This window comes from Macrobrachium nipponense, chromosome 24, assembly GCF_015104395.2.
Source record: "Macrobrachium nipponense isolate FS-2020 chromosome 24, ASM1510439v2, whole genome shotgun sequence".
In the NCBI taxonomy this organism is placed as follows: domain Eukaryota; kingdom Metazoa; phylum Arthropoda; class Malacostraca; order Decapoda; family Palaemonidae; genus Macrobrachium; species Macrobrachium nipponense.
The window spans coordinates 23464902-23474901 of NC_061091.1; positions in this window are offsets into that span (position 1 = coordinate 23464902).

Below are 10000 nucleotides of genomic sequence, written 5' to 3' on the forward strand. Positions count from 1 at the left end.
CTTTCAAAGTGGATCAAGACTAGAGGCAAGTAATTATAGGCCTGTGAGTCTAACATCACATATTATGAAAAGTGTATGAAAGGGTAATGAAGAAAAATATTATGAAACATTTAATAAAAAAACAATAATAAGTTTGTTTAATAAAGGACAACATGGTTTCGTACCCGGAAAAAGTACACAAACCCAACTGTTAGTCACCGTGAGAACATATTCAAAAATATGAAAGCGGAAATGAAACAGATGTGGTTTATTTAGACTTTGCAAAAGCTTTTGATAAAGTAGACCATAATATATTAGCGAAGAAATTAGAAAACACAAATATCGTGGATAAAGTAGGAAGATGGTTTAAAAGAATTTTTACACAACAGAAAACAGATAGTTATTGCAAACGACGAGAAATCGGATGAAGCCAAGGTAATATCCGGTGTGCCGCAAGGTACGGTGTTAGCTGCAATACTGTTTGTTATTATGATTGAAGACATAGACAATAATGTTAAGGATTCGGTAGTGAGTAGTTTCGCAGATGACACAAGAATAAGTAGAGAAATTACTTGTGATGAAGATAGGAACGCTTCTACAAAGAGACCTTAACAAAGTATATGATTGGGCAGAGGTAAATAGGATGGTATTTAACTCTGATAAATTTGAATCAATAAATTATGGAGACAGAGAAAGAAAGCTATATGCATATAAGGGACCTAATAATGATGACAATCACAAATAAGGAAGCAGTTAAAGACCTTGGTGTGATGATGAATAGGAACATGTTATGCAATGATCAAATAGCAACTCTGTTGGCAAAATGTAAAGCAAAAATGGGAATGTTGTTACGGCACTTCAAAACAAGAAAAGCTGAACACATGATTATGCTTTATAAAACATATGTTCGTAGTCCACTTGAATATTGCAATATGATATGGTACCCACACTATCAAAAGGATATTGCACAAAAATAGAGAGTGTACAAAGGTCCTTTACAGCTAGAATAGAAGAAGTTAAAGACCTTGACTACTGGGAAAGACTACAATTCTTAAAATTATATAGTCTAGAAGGAGAAGAGACGCTACATGATAATTCAGGCATGGAAACAGATAGAAGGAATAGCAGAAAATATCATGGAACTAAAAATATCAGAAAGAGCAAGCAGAGGTATTAATTAGTGCCCAAAACTATACCAGGAAAAATAAGGAAAGCGACACAGGACATTAATCCACTACGCACCAGCATCGATAATGCAGCGTCTATTCAATGCGTTGCCAGCTCATCTGAGGAATATATCAGGAGTGAGCGTGGATGTGTTTAAGAATAAGCTCGACAAATATCTAAACTGCATCCCAGACCATCCAAGATTGGAAGATGCAAATATACCGGAAGATGTACTAGCAACTCTCTGGTAGACATTAGAGGTGCCTCACACTGAGGGACCTGGGGCAACCCGAACAAGATGTAAGGTCTGTAAGGTGTAAGGTAAGGTCTCTCTCGTAGTAGCCATCTTGCTTGGTGAGACGTACCCGCGTGAAGTCAGATTAATCAACAGATATCACAAGTTTAACATACGACTAGAATTTGAGAAATATCTAGAAGTGTTCGTGAACTATCGGTGATAAGATTAGTGTGAAAATAGTAGGATAAAGCGTCTTCTAAGTTAGTTTAACAAGTGTAATACTGAAATCAGAACAAGATGGCAGTAAGTTCCAACTGCGGGAAGAGGTGGCGTAATTTAGCTTGCTTGGCGGATTCGCAATACGATGAGGTAGCAGGAAGGGAACTGGCATTTCTCATCTATGAAATCAGCAACAGTCCTAACCAAAAAGATACAAAAGCATTCATAGATATATTAGAAGGATATAATCCTTCAAACTGGAACAAATCTAATGAAAACATCTTGAAAATAATTGAAGAAGTTCCAAATAAAATCCAAGTGGTCAAGAGACTCATAAAGAAAATATACATAAACCAACATATTCCGACAAAGAAAATGAATAAGGTGAATCTTGTGAATATCCCTAATTGATGCATTAGGAAAAAAGAATGCCAAAAGCATGCAAACTGTGTAAGGTTTGGTATAGCATAGTCAATCCACAAAACCTAATCAGAAAATGTGCTGCATGCAACATTCCGACCCATCCACAGTGTGTGAGGTAATGCAAGATTTGAGAAAAGATACAAGAATTTTTTGTTCAACATGTCTATCATGGATAGACAATGTTATTAAATCAAGATTGAATGTACAAATAGTTGAGGATGAAGAAGAAGAGGAAGAAGAAGAAGAAAAAGAAGAAGAGGAAAACGGAAGAGAAGTAAACAAAAATGAAATGACAGAAAAAATAAGGAAAACAAAGAACAAGATAAAAGTATGGATGCAGAGATACTCATTGATACTACATATGAGGCAATAAAGCAGCATACCTACGAAAGAAATAAATTACGATATGACAACAGAAAAGCAAATCCCGAAGAGGCTCTACCCAGATCTACACAATGACGGGAAAGAGGAAAAAAATAGACAAGAAAGACAAAATCTGCAACCTTTTGAAAAGAGGGAATTGCAGATTTTGGAGAAAGATGTTACTACAAACATCCTAAGGTATGTCAAAACTATGAAATATATGGGTAAATGTGCATACTTAGATGGCTATGGGGATGATTGCAGAGATCTGCATCCAAAAAATATGTAAAAACCTAAAAGAAGGAAAAGGATGTAAGTTCGACAAAAAAATGCAAATATATGCACCCTGTAGCCATGAATCATAATCAAATAAATAACCAACCAAAGTAAATAAAATCCAAAATAAGAAAGAAACAAATAAAGAGAGAAATCAAGAATATCAGGTAAAAGAGAAAAGCAAACCACCAATGAGATATGCAGAGGTGTCAGCAAAAAAATTTCAAAGCATCAGCTCCGAAATTCTACTCAAGAGATAATAACTGTATTTATTATGCAAGAGGATATTGCAGAAACGGAGAAAATTGCAGATTCAGACACAAAATGAATAATTATGTGAAGGAAGATCAAATTATTATGGAGTTGGATTTTTTAATGTCAGAATTTCTGGAAATGAAAAAAGAACAACATACCAGAAACAGGAAAGAGACATGGGAAAATCCTTATTACTACCATATTAAATGAAGGAGAAAACACGCAAACCATCATAGTGATGAATGCGCAGGGTTTAGTTACGAGTAACTCACAGAAAATAGAGTACTTAGAAGAACTAACCCAAAATGAAAAGAAAATAGATATAATGAATATAAGTGAAACCTGGTATTCCCAAGAGACTGGGAATGATGATCAAATAAAAGGGTTCCAAACTTATAGATCAGATAGAAAAAATAGGAATCAAGGGGGAACCGCAATATATGGGAAAGACAAAAAACAAGGAAAAATATATGAGAAATATAGTAACTCAGAATGTAAACTAATAGCGGTAGAATTTGAATCTGAAAAAATTGATGAACATAGTAATATATAGACCTCCTAATACTAAAGAGTTTGACTTAATAATAGAAAAATTGGATGATATATGTAGAAATCACAAGGACTGGACTATTCTCCTATCTGGTGACTTCAACTTTCCTTTCGTAGAATGGAAAGAATGAATAGACTATGGTGTGACTTATACATATAAAAAAGAGAGTAATAGTAGTGCAGAAGATAAGAGGCAATTTGAAAAGCTATTAGATATGCTACTAGAATACAACATTCAACAAATAAATCACCTGCCAACAAGAAAGGAAAATACTTTAGACCTAGTATTTGTGAACGAGATGAATTATGTTAAAGAAATAATAGTTTATAATGCGAGTTATTTTTAGATCATAATGTCATAGAATAACAGTTCATTCCAAAGCAAGTGAAAAATAGAGATAAGCAAGAAATGAAAAAGTGGGAAGGATATGGAAAATACAACTTCTACAGTAAAAAATATAAATGGTCAGAATTAATGAAGAATTAAACAAAGATTGGGATAACATTTCGTAAGTGATGACATAAGGGTAAATACGGAGATATTATATAAAATATTGGAGAAAATAGTGGATAAATATATACCGAAGAAGAAAAGTAAAACATCATTCATGCATACCAAGAGACAGAAGGATCTTGTTCCAGAAAATCAGAAAGTGGAAAAAAGGTCTTGCAAAAGAAAAAATGCATGAAAGTTATAGAACTAAAAAGTAAGATAGAAAATGCAGAACAAAAGATTATACAATCAAAAGAAAATGAAAAACGGGACTTGGAAGAAAAAACCCTATTAAATATCAAGCAAAACCCCAAACTATTATACTCATATGCGAAGAAGATGAATAAAAGAAGAATAGAAATAGGCCCTCTTGAGAATTGAAGGAGATTAACGAATGAAAAAAAGGAAATTTGCAACATACTGGCAGAACGATATAAGAAGAGAATTCACCCCTAGAATAGATAATGAAGATAATGATATAGAAGTAAGGGACGAAAATAGTGAATATTTAGCTGACATAGAAATTAATGAAGCTGATATTGTGCAGGCAATTAATGAAATTAAAAATGGAGCTGCTGCAGGGCCGGATGGAGTCCCTGCTATTTTGTTAAAGAAAGTAGTTCATTCTATCGCAAAGCCACTTGCAATATTATTAAGACAAAGTGTAGATACAGGCAAGATTTATGATGAGCACAAATTAGCATATATCACCCTACTTTCAAAAAGTGGATCAAGACTAGAGGCAAGTAATTATAGGCCTGTGAGTCTAACATCACATATTATGAAAGTGTATGAAAGGGTAATGAAGAAAAATATTATGAAACATTTAATAAAAAATAATTTGTTTAATATAGGACAACACGGTTTCGTACCCGGAAAAAGTACACAAACCCAACTGTTAGTCACCCGTGAGAACATATTCAAAAATATGAAAAGCGGAAATGAAACAGATGTGGTTTATCTAGACTTTGCAAAAGCCTTTTGACAAAGTAGACCATAATATATTAGCAAAGAAAATTAGAAAACACAATATCGTAGATAAAGTAGGAAGATGGTTAAAAGAATTTTTACACAACAGAAAACAGATAGTTATTGCAAACGATGAGAAATCGGATGAAACCAAGGTAATATCCGGTGTGCCACAAGGTACGGTGCTAGCTGCAATATTGTTTGTTATTATGATTGAAGACATAGACAGTAATGTTAAGGATTCGGTAGTGAGTAGTTTCGCTGATGACACAAGATAAGTAGAGAAATTACTTGTGATGAAGATAGGAACGCTCTACAAAGAGACCTTAACAAAGTATATGATTGGGCAGAGGTAAATAGGATGGTATTTAACTCTGATAAATTTGAATCAATAAATTATGGAGACGAGAGAAGGAAAGCTATATGCATATAGGGGACCTAATAATGAGACAATCACAAATAAGGAAGCAGTTAAAGACCTTGGTGTGATGATGAATAGAAACATGTTATGCAATGATCAAATAGCCATTCTGTTGGCAAAATGTAAAGCAAAAATGGGAATGTTGTTACGGCACTTCAAAACAAGAAAAGCTGAACACATGATTATGCTTTATAAAACATATGTTCGTAGTCCACTTGAATATTGCAATATGATATGGTACCCACACTATCAAAAGGATATTGCACAAATAGAGAGTGTACAAAGGTCCTTTACAGCTAGAATAGAAGAAGTTAAGGACCTAGACTACTGGGAAAGACTACATCCTTAAATTATATAGTCTAGAAAGGAGAAGAGAACGCTACATGATAATTCAGGCATGGAAACAGATAGAAGGAATAACAGAAAATATCATGGAACTAAAAATATCAGAAAGAGCAAGCAGAGGTAGATTAATAGTGCCCAAAACTATACCAGGAAAAATAAGGAAAGCACACAGAACATTAATCCACTACGCACCAGCATCGATAATGCAGCGTCTATTCAATGCGTTGCCAGCTCATCTGAGGAATATATCAGGAGTGAGCGTAGATGTGTTTAAGAATAAGCTCGACAAATATCTAAACTGCATCCCAGACCATCCAAGATTGGAAGATGCAAAATATACCGGAAGATGTACTAGCAACTCTCTGGTAGACATTAGAGGCGCCTCACACTGAGGGACCTGGGGCAACCCGAACGAACTGTAAGGTCTGTAAGGTAAGGTAAGGTCTCTCTCTCTCTCTCTCTCAGAATGTATGTGAAGGGATAAATCTCTCTCTTAGTCTCTCCTTCATGAAAAATGCGAAGAACTCTCTCTCTCTCTCTCTCTCTCTCTCTCTCTCTCTCTCTCTCTCTCTCTCTCTCTCCACATTTTCATGGAAATAAAGCAGGAGATAAAAATAGACTTTACTATTACAAAAGGCCCGATCTCATTCAAGTACTACTTCTCCTGTTCATAATTAGTTCATACAGGTTTCACGAACAACAAGATAATTAACAGCGAATCATCCAGGAAGCAGAAAATCTTTCCTATTACTTCATTCAGCGTCCAAGAAAAATACGGACTTCTCTTACGTTTCTGGAATAAGGATTTAATGGACTAAACCTACCACGTAACAAAGAATCTGTAACATGGAGTTTCATGAGAATATTCTTATTAATCTAAATTATTGCTCAAGGAGGAACCAAACTCAAACGATTATAATAATAATAATAATAATAATAATAATAATATAATAATAATAATAATAATAATAATAATAGAGCACCTGGGCAATATCTGAAAACCAGTGAAGACGAGTGGCTAAAGAGTGCATGGGAGGAAGGACTAATAAAAGTAGACGAAGACCCAGAAATATACAGACAGGAGAATGACAGACAGAACAGAGGACTGGCACAAACAAACAATGCACGGACAATACATGAGACAGACTAAAGAACTAGCCAGCGATGACACATAGCAATGGCTAAAGAGGGGAGAGATAAAGAAGGAAACTGAAGGAATGATAACAGCGGCACAAGATCAGGCCCTAAGAACCAGATATCTTCAAAGAACGATAGACGGAAATAACATCTCTCCCATATGTAGGAAGTGCAATACGAAAAATGAAACCATAAACCACATAGCAAGCGAATGCCCGGCACTTTGCACAGAACCAGTACAAAAAGAGGCATGATTCAGTGGCAAAAGCCTCCACTGGAGCCTGTGCAAGAAACATCAGCTACCTTGCAGTAATAAGTGGTACGAGCACCAACCTGGGAGTGATAGAAAACGATCAGGCAAAAGATCCTCTGGGACTATGGTATCCGAACGGATAGGGTGATACGTGCAAATACACCAGACGTGACGTTGATTAACAAAGTCAAGAAGAAAGTATCACTCATTGATGTCGCAATACCATGGGACACCAGAGTTGAAGAGAAAGAGAGGGAAAAAATGGATAAGTATCAAGATCTGAAAATAGAAATAAGAAGGTATATGGGATATGCCAGTGGAAATCGTACCCATAATCATAGGAGCACTAGGCACGATCCCAAGATCCCTGAAAAGGAATCTAGAAAAACTAGACGCAGAAGTAGCTCCAGGACTCATGCAGAAGAGTGGTGATCCTAGAAACGGCGCACATAGTAAGAAAAGTGATGGACTCCTAAGGAGGCAGGATGCAACCCGGAACCCCACACTATAAATACCACCCAGTCGAATTGGAGGACTGTGATAGAGCAAAAAAAAAAAAAAAAAAAAAAAAAAAAAAATAATAATAATAATAATAATAATAATAATAATTAATTATTTATTATTATTATTATTATTACCCCTAAAGGCGGTATCGGTAATGGGAATAATAATATAATAATAATAATAATAATAATAATAATAATAATAATAATAATATAATAATAATAATAATAATTATTATTATTATTATTATTAATTATTATTATTATTATTATTATTATTATTATTCCCCTAAAGGCGGTATCGGGAATAATAATAATAATAATAATAATAATCAATAATAATAATAATAATAATAGCAGAAACAACTCCAGCATTGTATCTCAAATCACCAAGCACCCAAATGGATGACCACAGGAAGAAAACTCCTAGTACAAAAGACAAGAGTAAGGGAAAATATAGCCAGTAACTACAGGCCTATCACCTGCCTACCAATAATGTGGAAGTTACTAACAGGGTATCATCAGTGAAAGGCTATAACAACTACCTAGAGGAGACAAACCATCCCCCACCAACAGAAAGGCTGCAGAAGGAAGTGTAGGGGCACAAAAGACCAGCTCCTGATAGACAAAAAATGGTAATGAAGAACAGTAGGAGAAGGAAAAAAACCAACCTAAGCATGGCATGGATAGACTATAAGAAAGCCTTCGACATGATACCACACACATGGCTAATAGAATGCCTGAAAATAATATGGGGCAGAGGGGAAAATACCATCAGCTTCCTCAAAAATACAATGCGCAACTGGAATACAATACTTACAGTTCTGGAATAAGACTAGCAGAGGTTAATATCAGGAGAGGGATCTTCCAGGGCGACTCACGTCCCCACTACTCTTCGTAGTAGCCATGATTCCCATGACAAAAGTACTACAGAAGATGGATGCCGGGTACCAAACTCAAGAAAAAAGAGGCAACAAAATCAACCATCTGATGTTCATGGACGACATCAAGCTGTATGGTAAGAGCATCAAGGAAATAGATACCCTAATCCAGACTGTAAGGATTGTATCTGGGGACATCAGGATGGAGTTTGGAATAGAAAAATGCGCCTTAGTCAACATACAAAAGGCAACGTAACGACAAACTGAAGGAATAAAGCTACCAGATGGGAGCAACATCAAATCACATAGATGAGACAGGATACAAATACCTGGGAATAATGGAAGGAGGAGATATAAAACACCAGAGATGAAGGACACGATCAGGAAAGAATATATGCAGAGACTCAAGGCGATACTCAAGTCAAAACTCAACGCCGGAAATATGATAAAAGCCATACACACATGGGTCAGTTGCCAGTAATCAGATACAGCGCAGGAATAGTGGAAATGGACGAAGGCAGAACTCCGCAGCATAGATCAGAAAACCAGGAAACAAATGACAATACACAAAGCACTACACCCAAGAGCAAATACGGACAGACGATACATAACACGAAAGGAAGGAGGGAGAGGACTACTAAGTATAGAGGACTGTGTCAACATCGAAAACAGAGCACTGGGGCAATATGCTGAAAACCAGTGAAGACGAGTGGCTAAAGAGTGCATGGGAAGAAGGAATCAATAAAAGTAGACGAAGACCCAGAAATATACAGAAACAGGAGAAAGACAGAAAGAACAGAGGACTGGCACAACAAACCAATGCACGGGACAATACATGAGACAGACTAAAGAACTAGCCAGCGATGACAATTGGCAATGGCTACAGAGGGAGAGCTAAAAGAAGAAAAACTGAAGGAATGATAACAGCGGCACAAGATGGCGCCCTAAGAACCAGATATGTTCAAAGTATGATAGATGGAAATAACATCTCTCCATATGTAGGAAGTGCAATACGAAAAAATGAAACCATAAACCACATAGCAGTGAATGCCCGGCACTTGCACAGAACCAGTACAAAAAGAGGCATGATTCAGTGGCAAAAGCCCTCCACTGGAGCCTGTGCAAGAAACATCAGCTACCTTGCAGTAAATAAGTGGTACGAGCACCAACCTGAAGGAGTGATAGAAAACGATCAGGCAAAAGATCCTCTGGGACTATGGGTATCAGAACGGATAGGGTGATACGTGCAAACAGACCAGACGTGACGTTGATTGACAAAGTCAAGAAGAAAAGTATCACTCATTGATGTCGCAATACCATGGACACCAGAGTTGTAGAAGAAAGAGAGGGAAAAAAATGGATAAAGTATCAAGATCTGAAAATAGAAATAAGAAGGATATGGGATATTGGCCAGTGGAAATCGTACCCATAATCATAGGAGCACTAGGCCACGATCCCAAGATCCTGAAAAGGAATCTGGAAAAAACTAGAGGCTGATGAAGTAGCTCCGGGCCTCATGCAGAAGAGTG